The sequence below is a fragment of the Rattus norvegicus genome, chromosome 1, assembly GCF_036323735.1.
Source record: "Rattus norvegicus strain BN/NHsdMcwi chromosome 1, GRCr8, whole genome shotgun sequence".
Classification (NCBI taxonomy): Eukaryota; Metazoa; Chordata; class Mammalia; order Rodentia; family Muridae; genus Rattus; species Rattus norvegicus.
The window spans coordinates 28,664,980-28,679,755 of NC_086019.1; the positions used below are offsets into that span (position 1 = coordinate 28,664,980).

The window sequence follows — 14,776 nt, forward strand, 5'->3', positions numbered from 1 at the left end:
ATTATTTTTTAATTTATTAAAGAGAGCAAGATAGGAACAATCTTCCTAAAATGATATTCTGCTTTTATCAATAAGTCAAACGCTCAAGAGTAAATAAAAGCTTTCTTAAAATCCCTGCTTATATACACATCCAAGTTATTATCAAAGGCTCGAAATTGCAGTCTTAGAAACGGATGAACCAATGTGTAAGAATTATATATTTCAAGTACTTTATCATTAAGTACCCTTAATACTTGTTTAATCGTCAATAATAACTAAATAGACATAGCACGTTTTGAAATATGGCTACAAAAAGATTCGTAAAACAAATAGAAATTTTGTTGTTGACAATGAAGAAGCAATAAGAAACGAATTACAGTAAAAATTCTTCACTTACATAGTGAAAGAAATCGTTTGAAAAACAGTACTTCCCTGACCGGGAATCGAACCCGGGCCGCGGCGGTGAGAGCGCCGAATCCTAACCACTAGACCACCAGGGAGCTTGCTGGGAGGCTTCTGTTATTTTATTTGGTTCATTTAAAGTGTCGGATGTACTTCCAAGCACTAGAGGGCAGATTTGCACTAAACTGTATGCGCCTACTCCTTTAAGCACCGGAATGAACACCAGAAACTGGGGTCCCCTTTTCAGCTTTCCAGAGGACCCCACAATCGCCCCTAGAAGGGCCCTTGGAAACCTGATCCCCTTCTGCCTGAGGTGCTGCAGATGTTCCGAATTTCTCCTACTATTGCGTTCCGTGAAACTATTCCTATGCCTCGGCTACTGCAAGCTTTTGTCCAGATCTTTCCATTTGCTTGTTTCCTTGACCATCTTAGACACTTGATCCAAATCTAACCTCTCTCTATTTGTATCTTTGTATCTTTTTTCCTGTCCCGTGAATAGTAAATGCCATTAATACCAACAAAAGTGGCAGAGAGGACCCCTCACAGTCATTAGTGTGTATATAAATGCAGACACTGAGGGGGAGTATCACACATGTAAACGAAAACATGTACGCGTGTGCATATGTGTGTATCACATGATCGTGTCTTATTTGGCATATGTCATTTGGGTTAACGAAGCTATTAGCACTAGAATGACTGCTGTGAGCTAGCCTCACAGTCCTCAAAGGATTCCTATCTGGGCAGTCGCCTCAATATACAGTAATACAGGCAGGAAATTGTGGAACTGCCAAGGGTTGAAGAACTTTCCAGGCAGCCTCCATCTACAAACCCTCAAGAAAGGCGAGCCAAGAGGAATGTAAGCCAAGAGCCCCAAGGCGCAGGGAGGTGGAAAGGGGCGCAACAGCCATGACCCCGCGAAGAACTGGCTCCGGAGAGCATCCAGAGCCACCGAGATCGTGCAGAATCAGCTGAGTTGGGCTTGACTGATGCCTCTCGTTTTCTAGCAAGTATTTCAGATGATGATTAAATCATAGATATAATCTAAAGTTACTTAAATACACAAACAGGAAGGTTAAAGGAAATCGCTAAGATTAATTACTAAACTACCACCAAAAGAAATTTCCGGGTTTTTTTTTTTTTTTTTTTTTTTTGAGACAGGGCTTCAAGCCCTGGCTGGCCTCGAATTTAGAGGGCTTCTGCCTCTACTCCCCAAAGCTGGAGTTGAAGTCCTGGGCTAACCCTATATTGAAGTTTTTTTTTTTTTTCGGAGCTGGGGACCGAACCCAGGGCCTTGCTCTTGCTAGGCAACTGCTCTACCACTGAGCTAAATCCCCAACCCCCTAACCCTATATTGTAGTTTTAAATTTTATTTTATTTTATTATTTCATTGTTTTCCCATACAGGATTTCTCTGTGGACCCTCGCTGTCGGAGAACTCGCTCTGTAGAGCAAACTCAGTCTCAAGCTCACTAAAATCTGCCTCCCTCTGCCTCCCGAGTGAGGGGATTAAAGGCCACAGCCCACATTGGGCCCTTGTTCTATTTTCATAGAAAAAGCACTCCCACTTGGCCAAACAATTTCAGTAGATCACGTGAACCTGTGCTGTGGGTTCAGTGCCTTTCACGAGTATCTCTGGGGCTCAGAAATGCTAGTACTAATTCAGAGGTGTGTTGAGTTCCCATTGGCTTTTCAAACCTGATTGTAAAGAACTAAAATCTCAATATTTTTTGAACATTGATCCTCTTTAAAATGACAATATATTTCTATTGAGTACATAAAATGTTGACATTTGTTTTTTTACTATTTTAATGTAGCTAATTGAATATCTTTTTAAGTTCTGTGTTTAATGTAGCTAATTGATTATTTTAAGCTTGACTAATGTTATAGCATTATAAGCCAGATTTACTAATGGCTACTATTTTGCCTTGTTTGGTTTCTTTTTCCCAGAGCCACTTGTAGTTATTTCAATGTCATGGTAAATATTTTACCACTTATCATCTCAGAAGAACTAGCAGTAAAATGATCACACTCAGGAAATTTGAGTTCGATACAATGCTTTTATTATAAGATCAATAATCAAAAGCTTCAATTGTCCCGAAATATCCTTTATAATTTTTTTTAATATTCAGGATCTAACTCAGTTTCATTACTTTAATATGTAAGTTTCAATTTTCTTTTAGCAACATTGATTTTTTTTTTAAATAATGGAGGGCATTTATTTTGGCAAGTCTCTCGACCTAGATATTTCTTTTGGCAGGAAACGTACCATAAATGATACATTTTCTTCAGTGCTTTTTTATTAGAACAAGTACAGTGTCAGCTCTTCCCCTCACTTGTAATGTCGTTTACTCCTATACAAGAATGCCCTGTCCATGCATGTCCAGAGCACAGGCTATAGTCACCTGAGATGAGAGAATGTCAGTTGAGAAAACGCCTCAATGAAGTCAGTCTGTAGGCAGCCCTGTAGTGCATTTTCCTAGTTAATGATTGACTTGGGAAGGCACAGCACATTGTGGATGTGACTCCCCTGCACTGGCAGTCCTTTTTTCATAGGAAAGCAGGCTGAGCAATCCATGGGGAACAAGCCAGCCATCGGCACCCTGTCCTACTCCCAGCACGGACTCTGCATCAGCTACTGCTTCCAGGTTCCTGTCCTGTGTGAGTTCCTGCCTTGACTTTCTTCAGTGATAGATTATGATGGGGAAGTGTAAGCCTCCCCCCGCCCCCCAAAAAAATCCTTTCCTCCCCAACTTGCCTTTGGTCATGGTGTTTCAACATACCAATAGGAACCCTAGTGTGTGTGTGTGTGTGTGTGTGTGTGTGTGTGTGTGTGTGTGTATGTGTGTGTGTGTGGTGTGTGTGTGTGTGTCCTACTTTGAGATGTTGGACACCATCTTACATACCAAAAGAATCTCATTGGTGATTAAATATCTTGTGATGGAGAAAATTCTCCTGGATCACCTTAGGAGGACCCCAAATCAGCATGTGTCCGTAAAGGTGAAAGAGGGAGGCAGGAGAGTCCCCTGATGATGTGATAGGAACTCCAGTAGCTATTATTGGCTTCAGTATGCCTTTGCTCCGGGACCAGGAGCCAAAGAAGTGGGTAAGGACAAAGAGGCAGACTCTTTTCAGATAGAAACCAGGCTTGCTAATGTGTTGGTTTCTGTCCTGGGATATCTGTTCTGGATTCCTGAACTATAGCCCTTTAACTTAAAGACCCCGGGAGCGGGGAGACCCTCACTCAAGTCTCGGGATGATGCGACTCCCCAAGAACTCACGTGAGACCATCCTTGCTGTAATAAACATGAGGTTTATTGATAGGAACCAGTGCACTGGGGTCGAGACTCATATCCCATGCAGGGGCAGTGGAGTTTGACCCCCAGTAACTAAGACAACGGGAATTTAAAGGAAGAAACCTCAACCCAAGCAGGTAGGGAGGGCGTCATTGGAAAGTGTCGAGAATACCAGTGAAAAATCACAAGGAGGAGCTTCCTGCTTCTCAAGATTGTTTAACTTTATGGTCCGCTAGTTCCTGGGAGAAGCTTCCTGCTTCTCAAGATTATTCTCTAAGATTTTAAGCTAACTTTGTGGTCAGCTAGTACAGGTAGAGGGCAGGGTCTGGAATTTGAGGTATTTAGGGCTTTTTTAAACTTCTGACTTCTTAGCTGCATTTTTTATTCTTTCATAACAAATGTGATGTTTTAATATCTGTAGGTTGATGTCATTATGCAGGTGAAGGCAGGTACAGGATAGAACTAGGCCTGTCATTGGATGAGATGGAAGGATGGGTGGAAGAAAAGTTTTAGAAAGAAGGAGACCAGAGCAAGAGGAGAGGGAGCAGCCAAGAGAACGTGACAGTGGTTGTTAAAATTTTCTCTCTGTGAATTTACAGGTTGTTATGACTATTTTTTTTTAAAGATTTCTTGGTACCCTGTAGCTGTTTTCAGACACACCAGAAGAGGGCATCAGATTCAATTACAGATGGTTGTGAGCCACCATGTGGTTGCTGGAAATGGAACCTTTTGGAAGAACAGCCAGTGCTCTTAACCACTGAGACATCTCTCCAGCCCTGTTTTGACTATGGATGTGTATAGGGCTTTGTATGTCTAGATGAACGAAATATATCTTTTCTAGTTGGGCGGTTTACATCCTTATCAATTGGTTGTAAGTTAATTGTGTGGATGTATTGTACATTTAGCATGTAACACATAAGTCTGGTTGTTGGATTCCAGTTTGCTGAGTAATGCTTTCACTGGGTAGTTGGGAGTGTGAGCAGAGTCCGAGACCAGAAGCCATGCTAGGCTATAGAATGCTTGGGGCCACGCTAGCACGGCCTGTGGAGCTTAATGTGTGTATCAGACGGGGTAACAACCCGCCCAGGAGACAGTGCGTGAAAGGGGCTGACAGAGAAGCAGCAAAAGTGCGAGTATGCACGTGGAGGGGGAACTTTTCGGGAACGGGACGTGCGCCCTTTTTAATTTTACCGCAACACAAATGTTTTGGTAATTTTAAAAGCAATTACAGAATACATGGTAAGTTTGATGACTTGATGGAGGTTTCTGCCATATTTCTCTATTGTAGGGACAGACACGTCATTAATAAATATTGGGAAAAGCAAGTACAACTAGAGGACTTGATCCTTTGCTACTCGGAGACGCTTCTACGTTTTCCGTTTCTGTTGGTGATGCCATTCAGAATCAAGTTCTTGCTGTAGTGTTTGTAATTTGGTGGCCACTTAGCTTTACTCTCCTTTTGTGAAGAAGAACTTCCCTTCCTCTCATTAATTTTTATTCCATTTGGGTGCATCATTTGGGGCTCGTGTTCTTACCCCGTTTTGTAAATTTATCCAAGATACTTTAGGACTGGTTCCACGGCCTCTGAACGTTGCTATACACAGAGTACTTTGTGACTTTCTGTCCAAACATAATATAATGCAGAACAAAATATATTTTGTACTTTTTAAAGCAACCAAGGGAAGGTTAAAGTATCTTCTATTCTTTAAATGTTCTCTTTTCTATTTTTATCAAGGAGTAGCACACTATAACTGTTTTTGTTTTTATCAATTTATTTCAAAACATATTCATCATATGAGTATCGTTCTATCGTCATTAATAACTATGGTATTAGCTATAATAGCTTGTTCTTTCCAAAGTAGAATGACAAATAATCGACCTAAGTGACTAGTTTTCTATTAATTTTCTCACAAGGGAACCAATTTCTGATTTGTAGATTTCATTCAAGCATCTTGTCAAAGTACCAAGGAGACCGTGGTGAACAAATAGGACTGCCAATTTTAAGGATTTATGCATATATGTGTGTGTATGTATGTATACATGCATGTAAGTATGCGTTATAAAAGTCTATGTATGGCATATAAGTGCTGCCGCCCACAGAGGCCAGAATGACTTTGGGTTCCCTAAAGCTGGAGTTTCAGGCAGTTGTGAACCAGCAGATCTGAATGCTGAGATCCAAAACTCAGGTCTTCTGGAAGAGCAGAAAGTGTTCTTACCTGCTGAGCTATCTCTCCAGCCCTTGATTGCCAATGTCATAGCTTAACTCGAAGTGACAGTTGAAGTAACCAAGAAATTATGGGATAACAAAAAAAGAAATATATCAGATACTTTCATACATTTATGTAATATATTCAAACCTGCCTTTCATAATGTATGCATTTTGGTAAGACTATGAAATGATACAGTGCCCTGGAAAATAATTTGGTAGTTTCTTATAACATCAGGCAGGCACTAACCACATGACTAAGCAGTGGACCCGTAAGTTGTTCATGTCTCTGGCTCCGCAGTGACGGGTGACAGGAACGTGGCACAGCATATGGCTTCTTTCATGTTTTCTCAAAATCAAGATGGCGTCTTAGTGAGTCAACAGGCTAGTGGTTCTAAACCTTCCTAACACTTTGACCCCTTTAATATAGTTCCTCATGTCCTGGTAGCCCCCAACCACAACATTATGTCCTTGCTATTTCATAACTGTAAATCTGCTACTTTTATGAGTCATAATGTAAATGTCTGTGTTTTCCAATGGTCTTGGGTGACTCCTGTAAACAGGTCACTTGACCCCCAAGAGGTCATGACCCACAGTTGAAAAACACTGCAAGTGAACAAGGATCCCACCTTGTGAAGATGAGCTGCTGCCTCCAACCTTGTTAATTATCTCTTTAGATATTAATTAGAGGTTAATTAACTTCTATAGATGTCGTTGTCATCAGTGCCACTGCAGCCTGTGTCAACCAGCCCAAGTCCAAGGGTGGGAGAACATGTATTTGTCTCTGAGCTAGACATAGAAGGATAGTTCTAAACACTATCACTCTGAGAGTGTACTTGCTTTGTGGTAGTAACCCAACGTTTCATCCAGTGCACAAATTTCAACTCAAACACCTTTGCACAGATATATACATCACTGTCAATATTTCACTGAGCCTAACTAATTCCTTATGTATTTGTGTGTGTGTGTGTGTGTGTGTGTGTGTGTGTGTGTGTGTAGGACTTCTGGTATGTCCCTCTATTGTGACCCACCTTATTTTTTGAGACCCCCTAGCTTTTCTGTGAGCACTGGGGAGTTGACTCAGGTTGTCTAGCAAGCACTTTACCAACTGAGCCATCTTCCTAGACTCCTCAGCTCATTACTTAATCAGGGATCTTTAGCAGCAAATGGTTAAGAGCCATAGTTACCAATATTCTTGAAATTCCAGTTCCAGGAGACATGGCTGATTCTGCATTTTTAAAACAGCCACCAGCCATATTCTTCAGTGCAAAACTATCTCTAGACAGACAGGCAAGAACAATACTATTTGCATACTGTCACTGATGCTCTCTAAGCACACCTAAGCCCTCTAGAAAATTACTCTGAAGAACACAGAGATCCAGGTGCCTCCCACTGGCTTAGTTTCCACTTCATGAAGACAAGAAGACCAGAGCAAGTGAAGTGATTCACTGCTCCCGTCTCCCTTTTCTGCTCGAAGAGCTCCCCACCTCTCTGTCTACATAAAAGTCTCCCTGTGTCAGGATTATTTGCCTGAAATAAGAAGAAAGAACATGTCCAGTGTACCTAAGTTGCTACGCCCTAACTTCTCCCCTTTATCAGGGGAAGAAGAGCTAGTTTTCACATTTACCACAGTCTTCATGCTCCAACGGCTTATTGCTTATTTATTTTAATCAATTACTTTACTAATGAGAGATAGGATTTTGCTATGTAACACAGGTTGGCCTGAGACTAACAATCCTCCTGTCTCTACCTCCCGAAATGTTGGCATTACAGAAATGGACCATAGTGTGCAGTTCAGGGATACAAGTTTTGAAAAGAAAACCTTTATTACCCTAAGTCATGCTATTATAATACTAGCTGACCTCCACTGACCACACATTCTGCACTCTACATAACGTTCATGAATTCCTTCATTCCCTATATCTACCCTTTAAAGATGGTGTGCAGTCACCCCAGCTTTGAAGATAAAAGCACCAGAGAGTTAGAAATTTAACTGAGGCCAGCACATGTAGGAGCCGTAGTCCAAGGGTAATCTGTGCATTCTTATGGATTATCCTGTCCTTAAGTATATATCCTAATAGAATTTGATTGAGCTGCACCCAAATTACCAATTCTTTCTGTAGATCTTTTCTACCCATTGAAATTTGGCAAGCATTCCATAAGAGTTTCTTGTAATAAGGAAATGCTGTGCCCTGTGTTGTCCAAAAGGCAATCACAAGCTTTATTTGGTTCTTTAGAACTTAATGTATGACTAAGAGACTGAAAATCATAACTGGATTTCATTAACTTTGCATGACCCCATTTGACTGATGGGTGCTATACTGGATAATGAAGATGTAGATGACGTTAATTCTGATTTCTGTGTGAAGACAAGACTCAGATAAATTGGTCAATACTCAGTCACAAAAGAGAATGACCGACAAATCTTTAAATTAGAAGCAACTCACCCCCAGCCATGGGAGCACCAGCCCCTGTTCTGTTCAGACTTTCACTGTAGTGACAAGCTATAAGTTGCATGCAATCCATCATGTAATCCCAGGGGAGCCAATGAAGACAGTGCCGTTGTTTGCCATTGCTTTGGAAAAGCTCTGGAACACTGCATCAGCAAGTCACCCCTTTAAACACATACTCAGTTATACTTTTGCCTAAGAGAAAAGAAACCAAGGCTTATTTTACTTCCCGACAGAACCCTTGGGATTAGGCACAAAGGGGTGCTGATGGAGTTAAAGAGTAGGAAACGGTAGCTGCAGCTCAGTGAAGAGCTCCTGGAGAGACTGCACTCAAGGTTCACACACTTGGTTAAGCAAACAGCAAAGTTCTTGTCCTGAGTGATTTCAAGATGTTTTCCATAACAGCACTCTGTACGTCTTCCTTCCCGAAATTAGGTCATTCTGAACTGGGGCTTTAGATTCACCAGCCATTCTCAGAACAGAACTGAATCACGTGCCTCTCCTCCCAAATACAGCTCAGACCCTGCTCCACCCTGACCTCCTAGGGGTTACCCACCTCCCCCCGGAAAGGTCAGCTATCTTATCATCGAAGTGTGAACTTGATATGATTTTTCCTTTCTTTTTAAACTTTTACTTTACTTTTTGAAACAGGGTGTTTGTTATACAGCCTAGGTTAGCATTTGAGGTTGGCCTTGGATTCCTTAACTTCCTAACTCCACCTCCCAAGAGCTGGGGTTACAGGGCTATGTCACCATTCCCGTGTGTGTGTGTGTGTGTGTGTGTGTGTGTGTGTGTGTGTGTGTGTATTCCGATATTTATTTTTACTAAGCTTAGATTTCAAAATCACAAAAGCACTTATCAAAGAATTGTGAGACCATCACCATTTCTCTGGAGGCTTCAGGCAATGGTTTTCTTTTGATACAAATAGAATCATGTCTATATTTTAGGAACCCATTTTTTTTTCCTTTGCTAAAGGCTAAATCATTTGACTAAAAGGTGTCTAAAGAACAAGAAGTCTCTCCTATTCAAAGCATAAATACGTAAACCTGATGTCAGAATTTATAGATGGTGAGTGCAAAACCAGGAAGAGATTTCATATTTGCACGACTGTGTAACATCACCTGCTCCTGAAATCTCAAAGGCAGACGGTTCGGTGCTTTGCTCCACCCTCCAGAGAGACTGGCAGTACCAAGAGGCAGCAGCAACCTGCGGAGGCCTCTATGTACTGTGTGTTGATGGCTTGGGACACACCAGTTACACACACACACACACACACACACACACACACACACACACACACTTTTTCTTCCTGTATTTAAGAGTGATCTTCACAACCAGATCCTCCGAGTCATCTTGCAGTGATAGCCACTGGACTGTAAAGGGAACAGCGTCCAGGTTGGAAGCTCACAAGCAACAGGCCCCTGGGCTCATGCAAAAACCTTCCCACTGAGCTGCTCTCCGGCCCCAACCAAGAGCCGGCTGGACTGCCCAATTGCTACATTGCATTGCCTTGGCTATAAGGATCAAATTTAGCAGCTTATAGGATGTTGTACCGGGGACAGGAGAAAAAGGAGACGGTGGGCCCCTTTGCCAAAGGAAATGCCGGAAAAGACAGAGGATGAATTTATGGTTACCCCTGGTCCTAGCGCTGGAAGGGAAAGGAAAGGGACTTTAAGGCTCCGACAGGGGCTCTTCCTCCAGCTGTGCGGATAAACGCTAACTTCCCTCCAAGATTCAGCCAGTAGCCAGCTAGAGGGATGAGATTAAGTGCCAGGTAAGCAGACCATTCCCCGTTCACAGAAAAGATGACCGTCGCCTCGGGCGGCGTCACAAAGGGCCCGGGCCTGCGGAGGCCGCGCGCGCATCTCTCTGGGGCGGAGCCGCCGGGCCCAGGTTTGGGGTGGATCCGAGCCACCTCGGGGCTTCCAGCCTGCGGCTCGGAGGTCGCACCGGGCAGGCAAGATGCCGCTGCTGCAGCCGGAGCCGCTAGGGCGGGCCTCTGAGCTCCCGGATCCCCGCCGCAGCAGACCAGTGCAGCGCGCGCCCCGGGTCGGGCGGAGCTAGAGGCGGGCGCCGGGCGGGCGTCGCGCCACCGCAGCTCCCCGCCTTCCGCTCCGTGCGTGCCCCGTGCCTTGACCGTGGGTGCCGCTGCTGGCACCTGGGCGAGGCTTCGAGCATCCCGGCGGCGGCTGCTCCGGCCAGATCAGCGCTCCGGAACCCCTCAGGAGCGCTCCTCGCCGCCTCTTGCTGCTTCCCTTCGCTCCTCCTCGGCGAACGATCCCGCCCCCCCCCCCCTGCCCCCGTCCTTTTCCCTCCTCCCACACGGGAGGATGCGCTCCCCAGCGCCCGGCGGCAGAGGCCACGGCTCCCAGAAATGCGTGCGCCCGAGCCACTTCGCCCGGACCCGCGGAGCCCGCGCCCCCGCCCAGTAGGTAGGTGGCCGAGGCGGGGCCAGGCCTTGGAGGCTACGGGCTGCTGATGCTGGGGCCCGGACGAACCGGAGCGGCTGCCAGCCGCAGCCAAACTTGCCCCCTCCTGGGCTGCCAGCGCTCCGAGGTGTGCTAATGGCGCTGGGCGCAGCCCCCGAGGGACCCCAGACGCTCTGCTTGGAACGTTCGAGGCGCAGGGCCGCTGGACCCTCCTCGCCAACAATCTGGGGACCCTTGGTTGGAGGCTGTGGGAAGCTTGGAGGGATAGGTTGGCGCTGGTCTTCTTTGCGAGGAGACCGTTGCCTTTTTCACGAGCTCAAGTAGACTGTGTCATTGCATTTTTAAAAAAGCAGGATCAGCAAATGCGTTCTTTCTCTCCTTTTTGCTAAAAATGTAGACGACCACGATTGCTGTTTTAGAGGTATTTAGGAGTGGTTGTGGATTTTTGTGTAATTTACAGCTAGCCGAGTGGTGTATAAAGTCAGAGGTGCGAAGACTTTAACATTTTGGGTGCCAGTTTAAGGAAAGTCTTTCCAGAAATCAGATTACCTAAGTGATGGATGAGGCTGGCGTGTTCCCTTAAGCTGGCGGGAGCCTACGGGTTTGAGAGCTGCAAGTTTGACACAGGTGTCGGGGAGTTGAGACTCTGAAAGATGTGCCTGTTAGCCAGCAGAGGCAGCCTTGTCTCCAGCCTCGCCTACAACTCTGAGCTGATTCCTGCCTTTCTGAGAAACTGGTTGAGTCTTTCCCCCACTGTTCTTGAAGTAAAATTCATAGATTGGGGCTTTTATCGAAATTGTTACTTCTCAGGCTGCCGTTTTGGATTTTACATTAAGCAATAAGGTTTAGGGTTTTGAAAAAAAGGACCATTGTAAATTCCAATTTTGTAAGCACTATTTCAGATTAGGGATTTTGGCGAACTGAATCAATATAAATACTAAGAGGACAGAATCACCATCATTATCAGTTCCTCTTCTCCCCTCCTCCCCTTCTTCCTCTCCCCTTCTCCCCTTCCTCCTTCACCCTCCTCCCCTTCTTCCGCCCCTCTCCTTCTCTTCCTATTCTGTAATTCCCTAGTGTTGGATGCTTTATAGCTGTTTGTTATTCGTTGAATGAGTGAAAATTGTATTTCAAGGTAATTGTATATAACCCAATATAATTTAAAATTATAGTATGTGTTGTTGTTATTTGCTAGTACAATTAACTGTATTCTTAAAACTTGCCTCTTTCTATAAACAGGCCAAGCTTGGTCATTTTTTCATTGACATTTCTGGCCTCAGCAGTAAGGAAGGCAGTTCTCTGTTTAGGATCACTTTGTGCCCACTTTCCAGTGTTATAGCAATCGATACCGTTTCAATTGTGCTTTCTAAAACAATTTAGAAGGCAGACTTTATGGTCAGAGAAAATTCTTAAGTTATTTTAGAAGGAGCAGCGATCTGGTTAATAAGTAACAGGTAACTTGTCTTAAAGTTGAGCTGTGGTATATATATGCATATATATATGTACACACACACACATATATATATATATATATGTATATATATAATTAAAGCTAAAGATGAAAAGAAAACCTTTAAAAGCGTCTGTGGTTCCAAAGTGACCTCACATATATCATACAGATACAAATTTATTTTCTTTCTCACTTCCTCTCCTCTTCTCTTCTCTCTCTCTCTCTCTCCCTCCCTCCCTCCCTCCCCCCCTCTCTTTCTCTCTCTCTCTCTTCCTTTCTTTTTGATCCTAGGGACCAGATCCAAGATTATGTTCAAGGCATATTGGGCTAATCCTCTTTGAGCAACATTCTCAGCCCTAGAAACAACATTTTAGCTACTTTCCTCTATAAATTGAGACTTTTGGATGATCCGGTGTCTCGTCTGCCTTTTTTAAGGAGAAAAAGAGAAACAAAACAAAAAACAAAAAGTCCACAGAAAAGGCCAAACTCGATCCAAAGATAACTCCATGTGTTTCTGTTTGCACTATGAAGGTTTGCGTTTTTACATTTGTTTCCCAGTCACATAATGTAGTGAGTCATCATTAGCTTCTTGTCGAGCTCTCTCTTCGTAGCATTGGTATCTAACAGGGAGCACCTCATTTTCTTTCCTCCACCCCCCCCAATTTTCATGCATCTCCTCCTTACTACCCAGAATATTACCCACAATCCTTATTTTCACACACTCTGGTAAATCATAATCTAGTACTGTTTCTTCTGTAATCTAGTTGGATTGTTTCAGATGGGTGAAGACAAACTTTTAGATAAAAGTTAGGAAGACTGGAGGATGTTGTGGGAAGAGAAGGTGTGACTAAACCAATTTGTTATTTTTATGAAAACAAAGCAGGTTGCCATGCCTGATAAAGATAAGGGCATTTTTAGAATCTCACTTATAATCGAGGCTACTGAGTAATTTATTTGTGTTGTTTGTTCTGGCGAACCTATTTTCTAAGAGAGCCTATGGTTCTGATACATAGTTTACTTCTTTTAAAATTGTTTTTATATGCGGGTGTCTTGCCCGCAGCTGAGTCTGTGCACCACGTGCCTGCAGTGCCTGTAAAGGGCAGAAGAGGGCGTCAAACCTCTTGGGACTGGGGTTGTAAACAGTGGTGAGCCACTATGGAGGGGTTTGGAATTAAACCTAGATTCTCTGCCAGTGCTCTTGATAGCTGAGCAGCCCCGCCCCCTCCCCGCCCCCGCCCCGCCTCAGACTCCTGCAGGCATCTTCCTTTTAACTTCTGCACAGTTGTTTGTTTAACACGTAGAACTTGAGAATCGTCGCGATGTGCAATGACTGTGTGCTCTGAAATAAATCAATCAAATGAGAGCTTTTTCCTCATTCCAGAAGAAGGCAGCTTCCAATTTTTTCTTTTTTAATCTCTTGTGTCCTGAGTGGAAGTCTTTAGGATGTGGTGACTCATGTGTTGGGTCTTGCCTCAAGAGCCAGCTGCAACCCTGCCTCCACATGGACCACAGCAGTGCAGTTCTAAGCCTGGATTTCTGCATCTAGTTTTTCTGTAGACACCTCTTGGTGTCTGTCATCTTAGAAACCTGCCTGTTCTTTGTTAAGTGTGTTTTCTAACTCTCACCACCTCATCTTCTTTTTAAACTAAGCAGAATCCTCTCAATTCACGCATATACTAGAATCAAGGTTATTCTTATTATGGGAAAACACAAGGAAGTACATTTTGGTAGTCTTCCATTTCAAATATAGCGAATGCATGGTTGAAGAAAAAACATTGTCCTCCTCACCAGGTGTAGGAAATGGATTTGTTTCTGCACACAGAAGAGAATATGCGTCGTCTATACATTTGATATGATGTATTTATAAAAACGGTTTCTAGAGGTTCCGTTGAACAGAGGCCTTGCCATCTACCTGTCTTCCTCTTATTCAGACCAGGAGGAGTTAGGCTAGAGCTTTCCAAACTGCGGTGTCTTGGTTTCCTTGTTCAGCATTCTTGACTGTTTAACATCTCCTCCGTTGTGTGCACTGGAAGAGAAACTACTGTTAGATCACTCTATAGATGGGCCCAAGGGAAGGGTTCTTGCAAGCAGCGCCTGTTTAAAACCCATGCAAAGCATTGTGTTGAGCTCTGGATGCCAAAGTCACCGCCTGAACAATTAACATATGTGACATTATATTCATTATGCAAAGAGAGAACCAGATGTTCCTCTTTCTGTCATGGTGATTAGTTCGAGGCAGATTTACAACTTAAATTTTAATAACGATGTGAAAAAACCCCACGTGATTAGTATTGTTAGTCTTCTTACTTTCCCTTTTTCTCCTCCTGTTAGCATCTGTTTTACCCTGTTTCTCTTGATTCTGATTCTTATCTAATTATATTTCTTGTATCTTATTGAGTGACATTATTTTAGATGACTCATTCTTAATGGAACAAGAAAAATATAAAACATGAAACTGAATAAGTCAAAGAACTGAAGTTGACCCCCAAACATGTGGTGTTTCTGATGAACACATTTCAAATTGGCTACATTAAACGAGTTTTGCATATATTGGGGCTTGTGGGTGTA

At 43.4% G+C, this 14,776-nt stretch overlaps 1 protein-coding gene and 1 non-coding gene across 10 annotated transcripts in view; one reads left to right on the forward strand and one right to left on the reverse strand.

Annotated features, from left to right (window-relative positions):
- Positions 1-407: 407 nt before the first annotated feature.
- On the reverse strand, positions 408-479 carry Trnae-cuc1 (transfer RNA glutamic acid (anticodon CUC) 1). Its single transcript has one exon. It is a non-coding gene; the product is annotated as a tRNA-Glu (tRNA).
- Positions 480-9,634: 9,155 nt separating this feature from the next.
- Positions 9,635-14,776, forward strand: part of Ncoa7 (nuclear receptor coactivator 7) — a 161,278-nt gene continuing 156,136 nt past the window's right edge. For 4 of the 9 annotated variants that reach the window (XM_039099278.2, XM_039099281.2, XM_006227758.5 and 1 more), the window contains exon 1: positions 10,623-10,761. The gene's annotated coding sequence lies outside the window, so the exon portion shown is untranslated. Of the gene's footprint in view, positions 10,104-10,622; positions 10,886-14,776 lie in introns of those variants that run through there. The other 5 variants (XM_063276554.1, XM_063276558.1, XM_063276541.1 and 2 more) reach the window with 4 other exon arrangements.